The sequence below is a fragment of the Marmota marmota genome, unplaced genomic scaffold (genome assembly GCF_001458135.2).
Source record: "Marmota marmota marmota unplaced genomic scaffold, marMar, whole genome shotgun sequence".
Classification (NCBI taxonomy): domain Eukaryota; kingdom Metazoa; phylum Chordata; class Mammalia; order Rodentia; family Sciuridae; genus Marmota; species Marmota marmota.
This window is the reverse complement of record NW_025999900.1, coordinates 6,233,582-6,257,186: the sequence shown is the minus strand read 5'-3', so window position 1 is coordinate 6,257,186 and position 23,605 is coordinate 6,233,582. Positions and strand designations below refer to the sequence as shown.

General features: G+C 36.3%; 1 pseudogene; it reads left to right on the top strand.

Moving 5' to 3' along the window:
• Positions 1–23,605, top strand: part of LOC107143424 — a 33,804-nt pseudogene that overhangs the window by 306 nt on the left and 9,893 nt on the right.

Here is a 23,605-nt window from a genome sequence, read left to right as displayed (position 1 = left end):
CACTGGTTCCCAGGGATAAAAGATAGGGGAAAGTTGACTACAAAAGGGTAACACAAGGAGATTTTAGGAGATGGAACTGTTCTGTATCTTGCTGGTAGTATGCATAAAAAACTCTTTTTTAAAGAAAGGAAGCATATATAATTTCTTATTCAAATGGGCAGAAATTTTAAAAATCTGACAATGCCATTTGTAGGCAAGAATGAGAAACCACTACTGGTAGGAATGAAAATCATTACACCTTTAGAGGGTAATATGGCTGTAACTAGTAAAGCTGGAAATGAATATCAACCTATTATCAGCAATTCCCCTTTACAAATGTCATGAATTTCCACCACACATGTGCTCAGAGACATGCACAAGAATATTCATTTAACATTGTTTGAAATATTGAAAAAAGGAAAAGGAAGCCAGCATGGTGGCATGTACCAGTAATCACAGCTACTCTGGAGGCTGAGGCAAGAGAATCTCAAGTTAGAGGCCAACCTCAGCAACTTAGGGAGACCCTATCTCAATGTACTGTACCTCTGGGTTCAATCCCCGGTACTCCACTTAAAAAAAAAAAAAAAAAAAAAAGTGGGGGGATGCACAAGGGAAAGAACTGACCCTACCAACCACTTATATGATTTGGAGACGGTAATATATTAATTTATTTAAGATTAAGTAAGGAGACACTGAACTTGGAATATGGAGACAATCATTTCAGCATCTATTTCCAAGTCCATCACTAGTTAGCACTCAAACTATAGGCTATTTCTACAAACCTTTCTTTTTCCTGGAAAATGAAGATAAACTCTATAACCACAGCAACTGCTTCCAACTCAATACTTCTGTGATTCAATAAGTATATAATAAAAAATTATGTTCTAAATCACATGTTAAGATACTCTTTTTTCCAAACACACTAAAATCAGAAAAAAATCACAGAGAAATAGGACATCTTAGTTAGTGTACTGAGATATAAACAGACCAAATTTCTTGGTATATCTGTGAAGAGATTTTTAATAAAGATAATTCAGGAAGGTCATATAAATAGCTAAACTACTGTACTGACCTGAGTCACCCTTATGTAGAATTTATATAACCTCTGTTATTTTAACATTCTAAAATGAGTTAATATTATTGAGCCCCCCCCTTGTCAGGTCTGTCTTAGCCAAGACATCCAAGTAAGTCATACATGGTAAGATTCACTCAACTGTTTTAAAACAACGATAAAATAATGCTTTTCACATTTTTACCTATTTCATACATAAAACGCTTACATTTTGATAATTTCAGTATGCCACAATAGTTTAGACAGGCTTTTAAAACCGTAATATGTTATGTTCACAGGAATCTCGTAAAAAAAAAAAATAGTAGTTCATATTCAAGAAAGCTTATTTAATAATTTTCATTACCGTCAATATTTACACTTCAAACACACCAATAACCAACACGTCATTTGTTCCTATGCAGAATTTAATAGGTTATTAATGTCTGGTATAATTCAAAAGGGTAATTAGGGTACGATTATTAAAACATGACATTGCTTTTTTAAAATTAGAAATATCAACACTTTTCATCTTGTAGGTCAAATCAATACTTGAATCAATTTTTGTTATACAGACTTTCTAAATCAAAATCCTTAGACTTGTAAAGGAGAAACGGGACAAACTCACACTATATCGTACTTCATAAAGGGCCTGGAAAAATCTTTCGACCGAAACCTAAATTCCACACGCATTACTGTGTCAATCAACTAAACAGAAGATGAGTTATTATTAGGAAGTTACATAATTTACAACAGAGATCGTCTAAAGCGTCTTTCAATGAAAATAGATTACAATTTACAGGCTTCCAAGTCTAATTTACAATCTCAGAGCAAATTATCAGAAAACATTAACGAAATTAGGTTTTCCTTTCAAAGCGGGCACAAGGAAGCAGGAACTGTTTATCTGTTTAAAGAACGCAAGGAGTAGCAGAATACCAGGAGCTGACTCAGTCAGCTGGCTACATTCCGTCTTCTAAAGGAAAGTGTTTCCCCCGCCGATTTCCCGACCGGCCAGAAAGGCGTCCCCAGTGTCGCCAACTCCCGGCCCAGGCTCAGCAGGCAGACTACTCAAAGCCGCGCGACCCGCAACTCAGCNCTCCCCACCGCCAGCCTCCTCCGTCGCGGCCGTCGCCGCCAGCAACTCCAACTCGAGACCGCGCGAGACCGGCCCCCGCGGCCGCCGCGAGACCGCGCACGCGCCCCCGGGACTCTGGCGCAGCGGACGCGCCTATCCCAGTCCCTCCCCGGCGCGCCCCGCCCACTGTCAGGCTGAGAGGCTGGCGCGGTTCGTCCAATCCCGAGCCGGCGCGAAGAGAGTGCCCACTCATTGGTCTGCTCTGTAGCTCTGTGCGGTCGGTCGCGCGCACTCGCGCGCCTCTAACTATAAAATGCGAACCTTGTCGCGCTCTCAGGAATTGGGAGGCCGCTTCGGGTTGAACCCTCGGGTAGGTTTTGTGAGGACCTGTTATATCTCTGAGCCAGAGTCGCGAACGGCTAACGCTCTACAGCCCTGCGGCGCTGTGGCCCTCTGTCCCTGGATGACAGTCATCTCCCAAGAAAAATCCGATTCCCCTTGAGCCGGCTTCTCACATCCTGTCAGGCACGTCGCAGAATCTTAACACTTGCTTAAAAAAAAAAAAAAGACACAAACACCTGGATGTGTGTAATGTCCCACGGAAGAATTCCCTGCTTCCACATACGACTACGAAAAGCTATTTAGCTGGGACAGAGTTCTGCAAACCAGAAAGGAAAGATGCCAAGGGCCACAGCTGTTTCACAAAAACTCTCTGGAGTGGATTTAGTTACTTAGGCCAGAGCGTGCCCATGCCGCCCTCTGAATAGGGCGGGACTCGGGAAGGTGCTGTGAAAGCGAGTCCGGGGGAAACGGAATTAAGAAAGGACTGAAATGGGGTCTAAGGAGAAATACTGTTCCAGAATATTTGCTTTAGCACTGATTTTGTTGTTGAGATGAGGGCTCACTGTGTGCCCAGGTTGGTCTCAAACTTCTGGGTTCAAGCGATCCTCCCACTCTGTCTCCCTAGTAGCTGAGACCACAGGCACATGCCAGCCTTGGCCAGCTTGCCTCACCACTTCTGAAAGCCTCTGGCTTGCTTTAGCTCTTCTAATATCATAAAGTGTGTTTTGATCGTAAGCAAGAACTCTACAAAGCTTCTTATCCGACTTTGAACAGTTCTAATATTTGCTAATCAAACTTCTATTAAGCCCAAATCTGCCTATTCAGATTAATTCCACATTCCTAAAGGGTCACACCGTACATAGATTATCCTCACTCAAAGTCTTCTGATATTCAGTTATTGTCTTTCCTCATTTCTTCTTACCGTTTTCTTTATTGTCATTTCCAATGTCCCCAGGTCCTTCCCACACACATTCTTGCCCTTAACTCTCCCATGGACACCTGTGGGTTGTTAGTGTTCTAGTGAACTGTGATGCTCTGACTTTAGCAAACTATCAATCCAAGTAGTCAAGATCTTTTAGAGTCCTACCTTTTGGATCATTGTATTCAAATCTAAACAGCAATCTATCCCAGTCTTTTTTCAAGTTGTTTATAAATGTCAAATAATACAAAGCCAAGGACAGAATTCTGCTGCGATGCCAGTAGAGACCTTAATCCTCTTGCCATCAAATATTCCTCAATAGACTTTTGAGTACAATCGGACAACCAGCTCCAAATGTATTCAACTGAACTGTCTTCTTGATCTATATTCCTCCACAAAGTTGCCATGAGAATTTGAGAACTACAGGTAAATGGTCTCCAGAATTCTTAGAAACTGTTAGCCACATTTGAGCAGGAAAAACAACAACAAAGATTAGTTTATGTAATTTATTTGCTTTTGCTTTTTTTGTTTGTTTGTTTGTTTGTTTGTTTTTCAGAGAGACAGAGTCTCGCTGAGTTACGTAGGGCCTCACTAAACTGCTGAGGCTGGCTTTGAACTCCTGATCCTCCTGCCTCAGCCTCCCAAGCTGCTGGGATTATAGTGTCTTAAATACATAAAGTGTATTAAAAATACATAAAATAACAAGCCAAGAATCTTCCTCCAGTTCCTCAATGAATTTTTCTCCCTCTGATTTACAGTTTTTAAACCTTGGCTCTATTTACATTTAGGCTGGATTATTCATCTTGTGGGAGTTGTCCTGTGTATTGTAGAATGATTAGCAGCATTCTGACCTCTAGATGCCAGTTGTATATCCTTTCCCATTGTAACAATCAAAGATGTTTCCAGACATTGCCAAAGGTCTCCTGGGGATCAGAATCACTTCCTGTTAGTTATGGATCACTAATCTAACTGTTGTAAAAATGATCTTTTTAAATAATATCTCTTCATCATACCTTCCAATATCCTGGTCCAGGGCTTTTTCCAAATCACCTCCATTCAAATGAACCCCAGGTATCTACTCTTGCTAACCCAGTCACTTAAATTCCCAAGTTATAGGATCTCAATCTAAAAAAAATGATGATCACTTATTAGTGTGAAATAGCAGAGCAGCTACTAATCTCAAATTATGGAAATTCCTTTATAAAGTTCCATAAAATATTATTTTACCTCCTAAAGATATTTTCATTTTAAAAGATGAATGAAAAATCTACTCTTTGGTGAAAAGCCATGCCAAAATACCCAAATCAAACTGGTCTTGTATGGAAAAAAAATGAAGCTGGAAGAGTAGAAGGTATAGAAATTGGAGGCAAGCTGATTGGATTGCAGTTTCAGCTTTGTTGCTAAATAGTTCTGTGATTGGATGTGTGACAATCTTCTTGGGCCTCAATTTTCTCATCTGTGACATAAGATAGTTTTTATTTTGTTTCTGGTTTTAAGATTCTGGCATCCTCTGTATTTGAAGTATAACATGAATAGCATAAGAGGTTAAGAGAATATAATATCCACAAATAGAATGAAATGGGTAATCAGTTGTTTTGAAACCTTCTGTCTGAAGAGTTGTTTATCCTTGTCACAAAGCAATTGACCTGCTGAGTCACCCTAGCAAGTTTGTAACTAAGTATTATGGGTGAGTAATGAAATCTGAACTGTAAAATCAAGTGAATGGAGGAGAATAACCTTAGTATAAAAAAAAAAAAAAACTTTCTTCCTTCTGGGCAATTGCTTACCTGTCATCTGCCAATATCCCTTATTAGATATTTATGTAGTAAAATGTCATGCTGTTTTATTTCATTAAAAATTTGGGGGAACATATTAAGACTTCATTTCAGTCGTTTGTAACAGGTCTGAAATCTCAGTTTTCAAATTCTACCATTCACCATTATGGGTGAAATCTTTAAGTTATTATATATCTTCTTTGTGCTAGTAAAAGCCAGGTTATCATAAATGAATTCATAGCCAAATCACTTATAATTGTATGAACCAGATGATCAGGGATAATATGAATTAAAGGCAGAGTATTCATTGCTTCAGATATAAGAGAAGTTATGAAACAAATAGATATTTTGTAACAAAAAATTGCAAAAAGGAAATCATAAGCTTTTCTTATTTGATTGGATTTAGTTAGTATTGTTAGTTTGATATTTTATAATAGTATCTAATCTTTTAATAGATCTAGCTAAAAATATTACATCCCTAAGCTAAGAACATTACATAGTTAATATTACATGGAATATAATATTACAGTGGAAAGTACCACTGTCTACAGTTAGCATTAGTATAATTTAGTACAGGTATTATTCAACTGAATTGACTTTAACACGTGTTCACTCATTAGTAAAAAATATGCTGATTTTTTTGTTACTAGGAATTGAACCCAGGGGCACTCAACCAGTGAGTTAGAAACCCAGTTCTTTTTATTTTTTGAGATGGGATCTTGCTAAGTTGCTGAGGGTCTTGGTAAATTGCTGAGGCTGGCATTAAACTTGCTATCCTCCTGTCTCAACCTCCTGAGTCACAGGGAGTACAGGTATGAGCCACTATACCCAGCTATACTGAGCACTTCTTTGTGCTATTATGCTGTAGGAATTGAAACACATGACAAGGGACAAGACAAATAAAATACAAGGGAAAGTATGACAAATGAAAATCAGGTGCTTTGTGGCTTCAAAGAAAGATAAGGTTTTATATCAAGAGGAACTTTCCTAGCTAATTGGGAGGGGGTAGTTAGAAACAAAGAACAAACCGCAGTGAAAGACCTAGGGTAAGAAGAAAACCAAAACTTTAATACATGGCTTTAAAAAAAAATAGACATGGGGCAGGGCAAGTTGGGAAGGTGTTGGTCAAAGGATAGAAAATTTCAGTTAAATAGTAAGAATAAATTAAACTAGTAAAGAAGGAATAAACTAAAGACACAACATGGTGACTATTGTACAGTATACATGAAAATCTCTGAGAGTAGAATTTATTGGTCAATTTAAATTTTTTTAAAAAATTAAATTTTAAATAAAGACAAACCTTTTTCTAAATTTGAATGGCACACTAAGATATAGCTCAATGATAGAGTGCTTGCCTAGCAGGCACAAGACAGTGCATTCAATTCCCACTACAAAAAAAAAAAAAAATCTAAATTTGAATGACAAGTACACATAGAAAAGATATTTGGACTTCTTATGAAAAAATAGAAGTCAGCTTGGGGATATAGCTCAATTGGTAGAGTGCTTGCATCACATGCACAAGGCTAGGTTCAATCCCCAGCACCAAGATAAATAAATAAATAAAAATAAAAGTCAATAATAACCTCAGGGCAGTATATTTAATACTTAGGATGTCATTCACTTATCACAAAAGTTATTTGTATGTTTCTGAGAGGTCCTTTTTCAGACTGGGAATATTTAGATATATAAAACATCATTAATAAGAATTTTTATCTGGGAGAGAAGAGGTACGTAAATTTGGAACTCTGAAAATTTTCAAATGAAGAAAAGATCAAGACTAAATGTCAAAAAAAGAAGAAATTAAAGTTCATTTTTGGAAAGGACTGAAAAATTGCTTGTATTTTTCTCTCACCAAGCTCCCAATCAAATTTCAATTTTATTTGTATGGGAAAAAAGTCTCACTGTTGCTTTAATTCATATTCATAGGTGAAAACTTATAAATGAGTCTGAGGGTATCTGGCCTGACTGCCAAAAAATGGACTGTAATGCCTTCTGTTCCTTCCTGAACCCACTATGATTGAATTTTTTTTTTAAAGAGAGAGTGAGAGAGAGAGAGAATTTTTTAATATTTATTTTTTAGTTATCAGCGGACACAACATCTTTGTTTGTATGTGGTGCTGAGGATCGAACCCAGGCCGCACGCAGGCCAGGCAATGGCGATACCGCTTGAGCCACAACCCCAGCCCATGATTGAAATTTAACTCTGCTAATTCTTCAAAACAGCTTTTGTGGTAAGCGCAGTGATATGTTCCTGTAGTTCCAGCTATACTGGAAGCTGAGACAAGAGGTTTACTTGATTCCAGAAGTTCAAAATCAGCTTGGGTAACATAGTGAGACCCTCATCTTAAAACAAACAAAAATCAGCTTTGTTGGGCTGGGGGGTGTGAAAGAGAGCTTTTTCTATTTGTATGAAGCCCTAGGTTTTCCATCCCCAGCACTGCATAAAACAAACAACAAAAAAGATCATGGATTTTAGCCACTTTGGTAAATGCAAAGTTTAATTTGACATGAACTGTCAGCAGTATCTGATACAGTTGATTTTTTCCATTTTCTTCTCTGAAAAGACTCGTGTTTCTCCTACCTCACTAGAATTTCCTTCTCAGTCTCCTATGCTAGTTGTTCTTCATCTCCTTGAATGCTGAAAATTTGAGGTGTCCCAGAGCTGTACCATTAAATAATTTACTACTGGCTGCCTGGGTTTGAATCCCATTTGCTAGCTATCTAATCAGAATAAAGTCACAAAATTTCTCAGAGATTCACTTTCCTCACTTGTAAAATGAAAATAATAAAAGTACTATTCTATTATAAAAGTAAATTTATATGTGAAAATGGATTAAAAGGAGCTGGATGTGGTGGTGCATGCCTGTCATCCCAGCAACCGGGGAATCGGAGGCAGTATTGCAAGTTCAAGGCCAACTTCAGCAACTTTGAAAGACCCTTGGCAACTTAGTGAGACCCTATCTCAAAATAAAAAGGGACTGGGGATATAGCTCAGTGACAGAGTCCCACTGGGTTTAATCCCCAGTACCACAAGAAAAAAAAAGTAAATAAAATGAAGTGATTAGAACAAAGCCCAGCAGAATGTGCATTAACCATTTTTTATCATGCTATTTTATTCTTTTGTGTGTTTCCATCTGTGTGTGGTGCTGGGGATTGACCCTATGCCCTTGCACATGCTGGGCATTTGCTCTATCTTTAAGCTATATATACCATATATATACCAGCCCTATCATTGTTATTTATCACTTACTCTCTTAGTGATTTCATCTTGTCTCATAGCATCAAATTCCATGTATACACTGTTAACTCCAAATTTATCTCTAGTCTGAACTTCTGCCCCAAACTCCAGAATCATGTATTCAGTTGTCAGCTCAAAGTTTCCATTAAAATTTCTAATAGGCACTGCAAATTTAACTGTTAGAACTATAGGTTTTTGTCCCATTTCCAGATGATCAGGCATTCTTTCACATTGCGCAAATTCATCAGGAAATCTGTCATGTCTACCCTCAAAATATATCCAGATTTCAACCACTTCTCCCTAACACTCTACTCCAAGCCATAATCATCTTTTGGCTGGATTACTGCAATAACTTCCTTTCCAGTTCAACATAGCAGCCCCAGTGCTCTCCCCAACCTCAGCTCTTACTACTCTTTTCTTATTTCACATCAAACATACAGCCATCTTTTTTGTTCCTCTTATGTTCCAATAGCTTCTGCCTCAAAGCCTTTGAATTTGCTGTTTCTTATATTTGAAATGTCTGGTCTCCAAATGGCTACTCCTTCTCTTCCATTAGGTCTCATTTCAAATATTATCAATGAGGCCTGTCCTGCTCTAGATAAACAGCAACATCTCCCACACCCACATCCAGCACTCCCTTACACCCCTATCCAACTTTATTTTTAATTGTTCTTATTCACCATCCGAATACTATTGTTTATTATTTATCTCCCCAAACTAGAACGCAAGCTCCATAAAGTCATGAACTTTGTCTATTTTTTAAATTTATTTTTCAGTTTTAGGTGGACACAATATTTTTATTTTTATGTGGTGCTGAGGATCAAACCCAGTGCCCCATGCATGCTAGGTGAGCACTCTACCACTGAGCCACAACACCAGCCCCAAACTTTGTCTATTTTATTCAAAACTATTTATTTTTAGATTCCTCAGCATCTAGGATAGTACCTGATATGTAGATGGTAATCAAATGTTTGTTGAATGAGTGAGTGAAATGGAACGTAAGTATGTAGAATAGGAATAATGAAAGGTCAAAGATAAGCTTCAGTTTTGTCAAATATTTGACCTATGACTACCTCATTTTAAGAAAATTTTCAACATAAGGATTATTGTTGTTGTCCCCTGGCCCCTTTCTACCATCCGAATACTAACCAGATGTAGACCTTCTTATCTTCTGAGGTCAAACAAGATTGGGTGCATTCAGGGTGATATGAATGTAGACTGTACCTTGCTTCCATGTGACAGGAGGGAGATGGAAGAAACATTGGCCAATGCAAACAGAAAACTATTGTCCTTTACAAATTCTTTCCTATGGTTCATGGGTAGCTACTATGACAATTCCTCATCTAATTGATACTGCTGAGAATTAGAAAGCAAAATGTCTCCTGAAGGGCTGGGGTTGTGGCTCAGTGGTAGAGAGCTTGCCTAGCACATATAAGGCACTGGGTTTGACCCTCAGCACCACATAAAAATACTAAATAAAGGTATTGTATCCATCTATAACTTAAAAAAATGTTTAAAAATGTCCCCTCAAAAGACAAAATAGATATGACTAATTACTTGCACTTAACTTTTACTTCTGAACTTATTCAAGTTTCTGACACTTAACAGACTACAAAAGCCTTATGTGAGAACCTTTAATGGCCGTGTCCGTTTGGAGCATACACACCTGTGTCGTGAGACTGGGGGATATCAACCACAGGATGGGAATTTCAGATTACAGATTAGGTATAGGAAGTACTTCTAACTAGGAACTTCTAAGAACTGTCAGTGGAAGCAGATATATAAGACCTTGCAAATCTCTTACAGAAAACTCCTAACCTTCCCATGTGGTAGATTCCAATAGAATTGGAAAAGATAGACCTTGGCCCCCAATCAGGTTTTTAAAAGTATATTGGTGGAGTGAGAGATCTGGAACGCAAAGTGGATCCCTTTAGAGCCATTGAGGGAAAAGGATACTGGTTTCTTGTTCTTTTTTTCCAGAGTAATTTTTAGAAGAATGTTTCAAACCATATTTGGAAATATAAACTGTTCTAAATCAAGTAAATGTAAACAACATGTAGCTTGTTCCAGGGTCTGATTAACCAAGTACTTATTAAAAGCCTTCAGGCCTCAGGGCCTCTGGGTTACATTTCAGGCAATTTCAAGAAGGCAGAATAGCAAACAAGTCTCTCAAGCCTTGTAATCCCAGTTCAGAGCACTGATGAGCTGAGAACGACTTGGTGCCAGGAATAAAAATGAACCAATGTTTTTCCTTTTAAATTTAGAATGAATATGGGAGATGAACATACCTAGGACCTTAGTAAAATATGTGAATTTGCTATAATGAAGAAATGCAATGGATTAAAGGGCATCCAAAATTTCAGTAGCATCATTTCATAAAACATTTGGAAATTCTCATATAAAATTTATCCAGAAGGACAAGCTCTTTTAATATTAGAATTAGGGATAAATGAGGTTTTGTTACAAAATTATATATATGATATATAAATAATATAATATATAATATATAATAATATAGTATATAAATATGTAGCATATATAATATATATTATATGTATATGTGTATATATATATATATACACACACATACACACACACACACAAATGTAAGCTCTTCATTTCTGTGTGTCAGGAAACCAGAAGCAATTTAATTAGGTGGCTCTGCCTTGGGGTTTCTACTGAGGTTACAGTCGGGATGTCAGCTGAAACTGCAGTCATCTGCAGTTCCATCATGACTTGGGACTGAAGGGTCAGCTTCTAGGGAGGCTCACTCACATGGCGGTTAGCTTAGGGCTACAATTCCTGTCATTTGGCCCTCTCTGTAGGATATGACAGCTGGCTTCCCCCAGAGCAAAGGATCCAAGAGTGATCCAGACAGAAGCCATAGGGTTGTTATTTTGTTGTTGTTGTTGTGTGTGTGTGTGTGTGTGTGTGTTTATGATTTAGTCTCCAAAGTAACACACACACCGCTGCCACTTTATTGGTTAGAAGCAAATCACTGAATCTAGTCCACAGTCAAGAAAAGGCAAGTAGGCTCCCCCTATTGCAGTGAGGAATGTCAAGTATTTGTGGACATATTTTTTGTTTTGTTGCTGTTTGTTTTGTCTTGCTTTCGTGGTCGTGAGGATCCAACTCAGGGCTTTACAAATCTAAGGTAGGTGAGTGATAGCCTTATATTTGAGCTACATCCCAACCCTGAGGATTATTTTTATCTGTGACTTTAGAGCTTTTTACTGCTCTCTAAGTAAAGGACCACTAGAATTGGGTAGATAAAATCAAATAATGCCCAAACCATTATCACAATCTATTATCTGTGCCCACATTCGTGGGTAATAAAAGCTGTATTATCTGCTTTCTTCCCAAACCCTCCCATCCTCATGTAATTTGCCCGCTTCAGTTCTTGCAGAAAATCCTTACCCATTCCTTTCTTATGAGTACTAAAGAAAATACCAAACTCCCATAGCAGGGTTACTTTTCATCCATAGCTAAATATTTTTGATGTGGGACTCTGTCAAAAGATGCCAAAATTTCAAATAAGTTCAAACTTCTATACAGTTGCCCATGTCTTCAAATTTAGTCCTCAGAAAATTTTAATACATTCCTGTGGCATGAGTCTCCCTTTCAGAAGTTTTGTTTCTTTTCCTCTCAGGGAGCCATAGAGACTCTGCACTCCAAATTCTCAATCTGCTTGACGTGTTTGAAGTTATGTCTAAGGCTTCCCCCAAATAAATGAGGGTAATGAGATTCCTTGTTGTTCATTTGTTTTTGAGATAGGGTCTCACGATGTTGCCTATAGTGTGTGCTGCTGTACCCAGCAAATGGTGACGTTCTTATACCAGTTCAACACATGCATACACGCATACACACACAATTAAAAAAACTTATTTGATCTATAAGATAGCTCCTATAGTACTTCACTACAAGTCTATTAGGAAATGTATTCCAAGTTAAAATCCCACACTGGGATTTGATTGACAGCAGTGTATACTCATGCTGTCTATTCAGCCATAAAATGTAGGACACACCCCTGCATCCCTGCTACCATGCAGTGCTGGCAGCAGCATTTCTAATAGTGGGGAAAATAAGCACGGTCTCTGCGGCACAGTAGTGGTGACCAAAGAAGAGTGCACTACTAATGTCTTAGACTGTTTATATCCTAGGGCTCTTCTAACTCAAGTACTTTACATTTAAGGAGTGATTTCATATCTAAATCATGAAGATCTACTTCCTGGGAAGGTAACACTTTTCATTCATATGTAACAGCCATGTAATTGGCTTATTAGTCTTCAGCTAAATTTTTCTACAGTACTGACATTATCCAGACCAGTCTATCTAATTTGATAGCTAGATACATGCAACATTAATAGCTGGTGTTTGTATGTATCACTCATTTGTACATTCATATGGAAAAATCTGCATTTTATTTAAAGATTTCCAAAATATTGCTCAAATTTTTGTTTTTAAGTAGAATAAGTAATGAATATATTTCCCTTATAGTAAGTGTTGTCTTAGGAATCATATTTTAAAGCTATAATTGTCTATGTTGGGCAGCACAGGTATTGAGCACAGTTAGTACTGTTCTAAGAAATCAATGTTACTCCATGAATTATTTTTATAATAGGTTGATTTGAGAAATATAAGTATAAAAGGAGTACTAGGGGCTGTAGCTGTAGCTCCATGGCAGAGTGCTTGCCTAGCACGTGAGGGGCACTAGGTTAGATCCTTAGCACTACATAAACATTATCTGCAACTTAAAAAAAAATTCAAAAAAAAAAGGAGTACTAGTACAAGATTTTAAAAGCTTAGGTAAATTTAAATGGAGAATGTAATGAAACTTTCTTATGTATTGTTAAAAAGAATAATGAATATTGCAGAAAGTTATGGGATATTTACAAATTTTCTTTGAACATAAAACCTATGTTAAGAAAAATATTCAGTATATTATTAAGATATTATTAAGAACAAGCAGTTTTGTGTGTTATTTTTTAAACCTAATAAAAACTATTTGTCAGTTTTCTGTTATTGTGACAAAATACATGAGAAAAGTGAATTTAATAAAAGGTTTTGGCTTATAGTTTCAGAGGTTTCAATCCATGTTTGCTTGGACCTGTTGCTTTGGACCTGTGATGACAATATATCTTGGTGGGAGCACATGGCAGAGGAGAATGCTCACCTCCTGGTGGCCAGGAAGCAAAGTCAGAGAGAGGGAGGGGCAGAAGTGACCAGGGTCTCAATGTCCCTTTCAAGGGTACTCCTCCAGTAAATTTACTTCCCACTAGGCCTCACATCCTACAGGTTATACTACCTCCTAATAGCATCACAGGCAACTTTCATGATCCAAATTATAGAACTTAAAGGTCCAGTCTATGAATATACGGTATTATCTTTTAAATGACTTATTGAGGTATAAATTAAATACAATTAAAATCACCCATTTTAAAGTATTTAGTTTAAAAAATGTATACACCAGTGTAACCACTCCACCAAATAAGAGAATGTTTCCATATCCTTAAAAAGTTCCCCTAAAATACTTTGCAGTCATTACCTTCTACCTCCCTCCCCCTGCAGTCACTGATTTATCTTTATAAGTCAGTTTTTTGTTCTAAATCTTCATACAAATCATATAGTATACTCTTTTGGTATCTAGCTTTTCTTTCACTCAACATGTTTCTAAAATGTACTCAGGTGTTGTAGCATTTATTAGCAATCTGTGGCTAAGGAGTATCACTGTATGAACATACCACAATTTGCTTAATTACTTATCTGTTGATGGCCATTTGGATTGCTTCCAGTTTTTTGCTATTATAAAACTCCTATGACCATTTCTGTGTGAGTCTTGTTATAAATATGTTTTCATTTTTCTTGAGTAAATACTTAGAGGTAGAATTGTTTGGTCATATGTAAAGAATGTCTCAACTTTCTACAAGGGAGCTACTATCTCCAAATTAGAAACTGTTGGTTTATGTATGTTCCTAATTTTAAAATGTCCCCAATGGTAGTGTTTTCTTGTTTTTTTGGAAAGCATCTTCACTCCTGATTATGGAGATGGGAAAGACACTTCTTCCACCTTTGGCACAGCAGCAAAAGTAAGAAGAGGAATTCCCTAAGCTGTAAGCCAAGAAAATGAGTAGAGGCTTTTTCTCTTGAGCGATGCCTTTTCAATGGAAATATACCATGAATCACATGTGTAATTTTGTGATAAATTATTTAATCGCTACATTTTTAAACTTTTAAAAGGAAACATGAAATTAATATTTAAATATTTTTATTTAAGCTAATATATAAAAAATTAAATAGTCAATATATAACTTATTAATAAGGCATTTTATATTCTTTTTCATACAAAGATTTCAAAAATTTGATGTGCATTTCACATGTAAAGCATATCTCAATTAGATGCTAAATTATCAACCATCAACATGAGAAATGTAGCACCACTGTGCTGGGGATGTGCCTTAGTGTTTGAGCACTTACATAGAATGTGTGGGTTCCATTCCCAGAATGGCAAAATTTCTAAAAAAGTAGTCCTACTAATAATAAAGTTGTGTTTAATTGAAAAGTATCCTATAATTCTTTCATTTTCAAATTTAAATTTAAATTAATTAAAAGGAATCTAAAATTCAATTTCTCAGTCACACTAACCACATTTTAAGTGCTCAACAGCCACATAGGCCTAATGGCTACCATATTGGACTGCAAAGTTCTAGAGGGTTGTATGTGAGACAGAAAAGAGGAGATGAGGTGAGAGAAAGTAGCTTTGCAACTCAGTTCACAGTAGAAATGCAGTGTTATTCGTGTGAAATTTGAGTTAAATAGATTTCTATAGTCTTTTAAGAATCTAACCTCCTTCCTCTCTAATTTAAATGAATGAGTTCTAATGTGAATTGTAAATTTGCTTTTAATTTAGCAATTGCTTGGGATTAAATGCTAACTCTACCATTTTCTATCTGTGTGACCCTGAACACATAACTTCTTAGCTTAATTTTCACCATCTATAAAACAGGGAAAATAATAGTTTTTTTTTTTTTTTGGATTACTGTGGAGACTGAGATAGTGCATGCAAAGCATGTTGTAGAATGACCAGTGTAGCTTTCAGAAAATAAGAGGTGACTTTAAAAAATTTGAATTATTCTTTGGACAGGGACTGTCTATAGTTTCTTTTCTTTTTTGAATTTTCAATGCTGCGGATCAAATCCAGTGCCTGGAACATCCTAGGCAAACACTTTACCACTGAGCTATATGCCTGGCTATAGTTTCCTTTTAATTTTTAAAATTGGGGCTGGGGATATGGCTCAAGCGGTATTCCACTCGCCTGGCATGCGTGCAGTCCGGGTTCAATCCTCAGCACCACATACAAACAATGATGTTGTATCTGCCGCAAACTGAAAAATAAATATTAAAAAAAATTCTCTCTCTCTCTCTCTCTCTCTCTCTCTCTCTCTCACTCTCTCTTAAAAAAATAATAATTTTTAAAATTGAAAATGACCCTATTGATTCAGTAAATACCATCTCCAAGATCTCAGCTATAACACAAAGATGGTAAGAACATAGCCCACACGTTCAAAGACAATGCCCAGCTCATTTTCTTATTTGAAAATGAGAAGAATAAAACCATAGCAAATAAGTTTTTCTAACAACCTCAAAGAAAAAAAGCATTATAAAATGAAAACTGAGTTTATAAATAAAAAATTACATAGTTTTTCATAATTGTTTAGCTCCATTAAAATAGACATCCACAGTTAAAATAGTTAAGATTTAAGAAATTAGATTGACATAAATGTGAATTCTTAATGGTTAGTATTGACTTTATTTCCACCACTCAGAAGACACTCTTTGTTTTCCCCTTGCATGGTCTTGTCCTGAGATGAGCTTGTTTAGTTGGGTGGTTTGTATTTACCTGACAAAAAAAAAAACAAAAAAACGCCAGTTTGTTTAATTCAAAATGTATGAAATACAGAATTTCCATACTTTAAATGCAGAATATTCTTAAAGTTATTACTTTCAAGACTTGAAACTAATACAAGTAAAATAAATCATTTTAAAAAGTAAAATTATATAAATTATATTTATAATACATCTTTATTTATAGTATAAAAATAAAGCTCCTCTGGCAATATTAGATTTTAATTATTTACTTTTAGGGCTGCTCATGAATGTTGAGCAGGCACTCTAATATTAAAATATGAGATTGAAGGAATATCTAAAACCTCTTCAGATTTTAATTTCTTAAAATGTTTGTTTTTTTAGAAGCCATCCCCATTTAGGAATCTGAACATGCAAGAGATTGTTTTTTGTACTTTAAAATTATATAAATGTCACTGAATTATTTGTAAATTTTTTTTTTTTATTTTTTCGGCGGACACAACATCTTTGTTTGTATGTGGTGCTGAGGATCGAATCCAGGCCTCATACATGCCAGGCGAGCACCGCTTGAGCCACATCCCCAGCCCCAATTTTGTAAATTTTTTATCTAAGCTGAACTACATCCTAAAATTTGGTCATGAGATTTACATATATCATAATAAGCTCAAATAACTTTCACATTATTTCAGCTGTAACAGATTTTCACATTTTTTATTTATTAAATATATAGTATTTCTTAATAATTAATTAATGCTTAATTTTTTGAGCATTAAAAAAATCTATCTTTTTCCATGTATTAGTAATTCAGTTTAAGTATTTATGAGTCACTTTTTAAATTTCAGAAGTCAAAATTTAAGTATGTATATAATTTTTTTTTCATTCTTTTTACTTGTGAATTTCTCTCAATGAGACCCTAATATTTGAAATTTCATTGTTAGAGAATATATCAAAGAAAGAAATCATTGTAAAATATTGAATTATATTTTGAAGATTTCTCTTTTTAAATTCTAAACTATGCTGAGATATGGCCAGACTTGGAATTTTCCCTAGGTGGATGTGGAGACCACCCTGTGTGCTATCCCATCACTGTCTACCAGCACAAAACAAGCCAAAGGGAATATTAAAAGCATTCTTTTTTTTGTGGGGAGGGGGATGCTGGGCATTGTTAAGGAGGAAAAGAGATGACAAAGAATCAGATACAGACTAAAGAAGGTCTCTGCAGCCAAGGGATTATTGTGTATGGAAATATGGTTTTGAGCCACATTGTTCTCCTTTAAGGTGCATTCCCTCCAGTCCAGAGTATGTATCTTGGCTCTGGTAGCAGAATACAACAGTTACTAATATGGCATTATGTAAAAATGTGGATGTGTAACCGATGTGATTCTGCAATCTGTATTTGGGGTAAAAATGGGAGTTCATAACCCACTTGAATCTAATGTATGAAATATGATATGTCAAGAGCTTTGTAATGTTTTGAACAACCAATAAAAAAAAAGGAATTAAGCTTATCAAATGAAAAATAAACAGAGTGCTCAAGTGCTAAGCTGCTTTGACAACAAAATGGCAGAAGTCGGGCAGAAGGGTGTGCTCCTCAATTCCATCGGCTGAACAATGACAACGTCTTGCCTGGTTCACCAATCTTTCCAATTCTGTGAACTCAGTTCTTAAACATACCTGCACACATGCAGGCACACAGAGTATTAGCTATAATACGGGAGACAGAGAAAAACAATGCCTCTAAAATTATATTGCTTCCTCTCTCTGCTCCTAGGTTCTTTTTACCATGGCTAAGAGAAATTTTGTTCTTTAGCAACTTACTGCAAAGCTGGTGTTTCAAATTTCAAATACAGCAGGCCAGGGAAATCCATATAGTTGTATGGGTTATGGATTGTACAAAATTACAGTTTGGTGTGCCCTAAATGATGCAGTATACAAGCTGCATAACTGTACATGACAGCACTATTGGTGTTCTATAAATATATTTATAATTTGGGTATGAAAGAAAGAGGGGTTTTCCCCCACATTTTTTACTGGTACATTATAATTATAAACAATGGTAGGATTCATTGTTACATATTCATACATGCACAGGATATAACTATGTATTTTTTATTGGTTCCTTTTAGTTATACATGACAGTAGAATCCACTTTGACATAATTATAAAAGCATGAAATTTACCTTGTTTTAATTCAGTCCCCAATACCTTTCCTACCCCCTTCAATCCCCCAACCCCTTTTCCCTTCTCTTTATTGATCTCTCTGCCATTTACCCAGTTATTTTTTAAAATTAATTTCTTATGGATGTACACAATGGTGAGATTCACTGTGGTATATTCATACATGTACATAGTAACGTTACGTCAGATTCATTCCACGGTCTTTCTTTTTCCTATACCTCCTCCCTTCCCTTCATTCTCCTTTGTCAAATCCAATGAACGTGTATTTTCCCCTCCCCACCTTGTTGTGTGTTAGCATCCACACATCACAGAAAACATTCTACCTATGGTTTGGGGATTGGCTTATTTCACTTAGCATGATAGTCTCCAGAGCCATCCATTTACAGGCAAATGTCATAAAGTCATTCTTCTTTATGGCTGAGTAATACTCCATTATATATATATGTATATATATATAACATTTTCTTTATTCATTCATCCATTAAAGGGCACCTAGTTTGGCTACATAGTTTAGCTATTGTTGAACTGTGCTGCTATAAAAATTGATGTGGCTGTATCACTATAGTATTCTGATTTTAAATTTTTTGGATATATACTGAGGAGTGGGATTACTGGGTCAAATAGTGGTTCCATTTCTAGATTTCTGAGGAATCCCCATACTGTTATCCAGAGTGGTTGCACCAGTTTTTAGTCCCACCAACAATGTATGTTGCTTCTACATCCTCGCTAACATTTATTGTTACTTGTATTCTCGATAATTGCAATTCTGACTAGAGTTAGATGAAATCTCAGTGTAGTTTTAATTTGCATTTATCTAATTGTTAGAGATGTTGAACATTTTTTCATATATTTGTTAACTGTTCATATTTCTTCTTCTGATGGGCTGGGGCTGGGGCTCAGTGGTAGAGTATTTGGCTAACATGCATGAGGCACTGGGTTCAATCTCCAGCACCACATAAAAAAACTAAATAAACATAGTTCTTCTTTTGAGGAGTATCTGTTGAGTTCTTTTCCCACTGATTTTTTTTTGGTGTTAAGCTTTTTGTGTATTCTCTGGATATTAATGCCCTACATGAGGTGGGGATGGCAAAGATTTTTCTCTCATTTTGTCGGCTCTCTCTTCATGCTCTTGATTGTTTCCTTTGCTGTGCAGAAGCTTTTTAATTTGATGCTATCCAATTTATTGATTTTTTATTTTACTTCTTGCACTTTAGGAGTCTTATTAAGGAAGTCAGTTCCTGAGTCAGTATGTTGGAGTGTTGGGCCTACATTTTCTTCTAGCAGGTACAGGATTTCTGGTCTAATACATAGGTCTTTGGTTCACTTTGAGTTTTGTGTAGGGTGAGAGATAGGGGTGAAATTTCATTCTACTGCATGTGGATTCCCAGTTTTCCCAGCACTATTAATTAAATAGGCTATTTTTTCTTTAATGTATATTTATGGTGTCTTTGTCAAGTAGGAGATAACTATTTATGTGGGTTTGTCTCTGTGTCCTCTATTCTGTTCCATTGGTCTTCATGCCTGTTTTGGTGCCAATAACATGCTGTTTTTGTTACTGTCGCTCTTTAGTACAATTTAAGGTCTGGTATTGTGATGCCTCCTGCTTCGCTTTTTTTGCTAAGGATTGCTTTGACTATTCTGGGCCTCTTAATTTCCTAAATGAATTTCATGACTGCTTTTTCTATATGAAGAACGTCATTGGAAGTTTGATGGGAATTGCACTGAATCTATATAGCGCTTTTGGAAGTATGACCATTTATAACAATATTATTTGATCAATATCATTCTCTAGTATTTCCCCTTTCTCTCTACTCCTTCTCCCTTGGTCCTTTCCTCTATACTACTGGTCTACCTTCTATTTTCATGAGACCTTGCCCTCTTTTTTTTAATATTTATTTTTTAGTTTTAGGTGGACACAATATTTTATTTTTATGTGGTACTGAGGATTGAGCCCAGTGCCTCATGCATGCTAGGCAAGCACTCTATCACTGAGCCACAACTCCAGCCCCCCATTTCTATTAAATGAAGAAGCCTTTAAAAAAAGATTGGGAAAGAGCATGAGGAAGCAAAGAAGTGTAGGTGTGTAAATGAGAAGAATCATTATAGCAGTAGCAGGCAATTCTCTTCCAGTGTGTCTCACCAAAGCTCCCCCTTTTCTTCCTCAGGCTGATATTACCTTTTGACCCATGATGGATTCTAAGACAGAAACCATTAAAAACCCCTCAACATTGTATTCTACCTCTTTTGTAAGATTCACTTTTTTCACCACTACTATTAAAAGATTCCATTTATTAATAGCTTTTTCTGAAAGCATCATATCTATCATTTGAATCTATAGAAACTCATAATTTTAAAAAGTTACTTACCTTTAGTTTTCTTACACATTTTTTTTGGTCAACTTTGCCTCTTTCTGTTTTACTCTCCTTTCCTCACATCTATTCCCCTGAGAAAGGGGGAGACAGGTGAGGCACAGGGTTGAGGAAATTAGAAGTGGATTTGATATGAGAGGATAGAGGTGGAGGGAAAATGGGTAAAAAAGTGGGGGAAAGTGGAAGAGATCATTAGAGAAGAAGTGAGAAAGAAAAAGGCCAAAAGCAGGAGAGAAAAAGGCACAGAAGGAGAAAGAACTTAATTTGGGTCTTAAATTCAAATTATGTTCTAACCACCTCACCTCATCAAAAATGCCTTAATTCTTTCCAGTGGTGTTCACTGTTAGATTTCACAAACCTGTTTCCTTTTAGGGGCATCCTTCCCTTTTTATTTTTAGCCCAGACTTCATAAACAGGGAATGAACCTGACTGTTTAGGATTCCAAGGAATATGATTTGTAATATTTAAGAGGAAAGTAGAAAAGAGATAGGAGTGGGAAGGAACTCTCAATATGTCATAAGTGTTTTTCCTCTCTGTTAGAGTCTGTAAAAAAGTCAGGATGGCTCCTGGCATTTTGCCAGGGAAATGTTAGAGTCTGTAAACAAGTCTGGATGGTGCCTGGCAAAATGCCAGAGGGAGTGGTTTGTGAAGTAACACCAGCGAGCCATTAAGTGTGGAGATTCCTTATCTAGTTTATGCTAATTAGATAAGCTGTGTGGAATGTATAAATACGGCTCCTGTCCTGCAATAAACGGCTTCCACTCCTGCTGTATCAATCTACACAAGTTGTTCGTCACCCCCCGGTTATTTTGCTGCAGCCGGACTGCGGCACCTCTCTATATACTTTGTCTCATTTCTTTCCATCTTGGAAAAATACCATGGAAGCACAGATAAGCCTATCATTTGGGCTCACTGTAAAGAAATCAGAAAAGCTAACAAGAATAAAGATTAGAAAAACAAGAAATTAAAAGTTAAGAAAGGAGAGAGATGGACTTAGATCCAGAGAGACAAGTTTAGCTTGGGACCTATCATGTAGGTACATAGGCATGTCATAAAAATGGTGTATTGGAAGTATCATTTTACCCAAAAATCTCATGCTGCAGAGATTAAAAGTAAAATTCTCTCAAACTGCTGAGTGGTGTGAGAGATCATTGTCCCTAACTAGCATTGAATGCCAATCAGAAATTTACTATTTTGGGGAGAAATTATTATTCTGGTTTCTAGCTAAAATAGAAATTGGAATTACAGACTCATTTTTAGTCTACACTTAGACTAAATTTAATGGAAAAAAATATTAAGATTTGGCTTTTGCGGGAAATAAAGTAGTGTTAAGGGTAAGGGTGTATGAATGGGGAAAAATGAATAAGAGGAGGGTGAAAAGGGGGAAAGAAATACTAATCAGGGGGAAAACTGAAAAACTATACAAGCCTAAGGAAAAAATGGGAAGATTGGGAGAGCGAAATAGAAAGAAATGAAAAAGTACATGAAAGAAAACAAACATGGAAAATAGTTAATACTTTGTGGAAAACTGTGTTGCCAATTTTGTATATTGTACTATCCTTATTTAACAAACTCAAAGTGAACTTTGCTACTGCTCATTCATTGTATTTTTGCTTAGCTCCTGATTTCCAGAGCCCCATTTTAAGCTGCCTGCTAGATTTTAAAAGATGGGCCACCAAGACCACAAACATTTCAGCTTAAAATATTATATATTATAACTGCCTCAAAGGCCTTGAGACTACTCATGCCCTCCTCATCCCAGCCCCTGAACCACGTGCAAGCACATTTTATGGTTAGAGAAACGAGGGTCAGAAAAATTAAATGTTCACGTAACAGAGGAGATACAGTTAGATCTAAACCTGGGGCTTTTGATCTTAACTTCAGTGTTCAGTAGCTGATTTCTTCATCCTTTCCAACCTTCCGCTAATTCCTTTCCACACCTCATTTTATGGACTTACTCCTCCTCATCATGTAGTCTCCCAAACCATCATCCTCAGTATTTTTTTTCTTGTTCTCACAGGCAGGCTGTGAGTAGCTTGTTGACTGTGTATTTTTGTCCTTAATTTCATTCTGACAGCTCCATACATGGTTCAAGACTTTGTCACCCTTCACCTGGACTATTATAATAGCTTCCTAACTGGTCTCTACTTCTGGGCCTCCTCTGTCTTTTATTACAGTCAGCATATCGTCCTAAACATGACACCAGTTTTGTCATTTTCCTATATTTTAGCAGCTCCTCTTTAGCTACCTAACAGTTGTATACAAATTTCTCAGCAAATATTATATATCTGGCTCCTGCCTTGCTTTCCAACTGCATGTCTCACTACTCCTAAATGGAACTGAACTGCCTTGTACTCTCCTATTGTTTTGATGTAGCTCACATCATTCTCTATCCAGGGTATCCTCATTTCTCCTTTCCTAACTCAAAACTGCTTCCTTTACAGTTTTGCATGATTTCTTCTCCTGAGCTAAAAATATTCTCCACTTTCAAAGTCGAGAATAATAACATTCTGAATTATGTTATTTGTACATGTTATAAGGCCAGGTAACCTGTCCTGTTATTTTTTAATCTCTCCCAGAGCCTACACCAAAGACTCTTCCTGCCTTATATGTAATATAGTCAGGCACCAAATGCTTGTTCAATTGAACAAAATTGAGTTTGTGGAAGAAGAGAATGAAAGAATTAGTCACATACAGAATAAAGTATCAAAGTCCTATGTTAATTTTAAATTTCCAAAGTCAAATAAATGAATGCCTCAGAATGTATGTAAAATGTACTAATTATATAACAATGTTGTTTATAAAACTGCCAAGTAAAA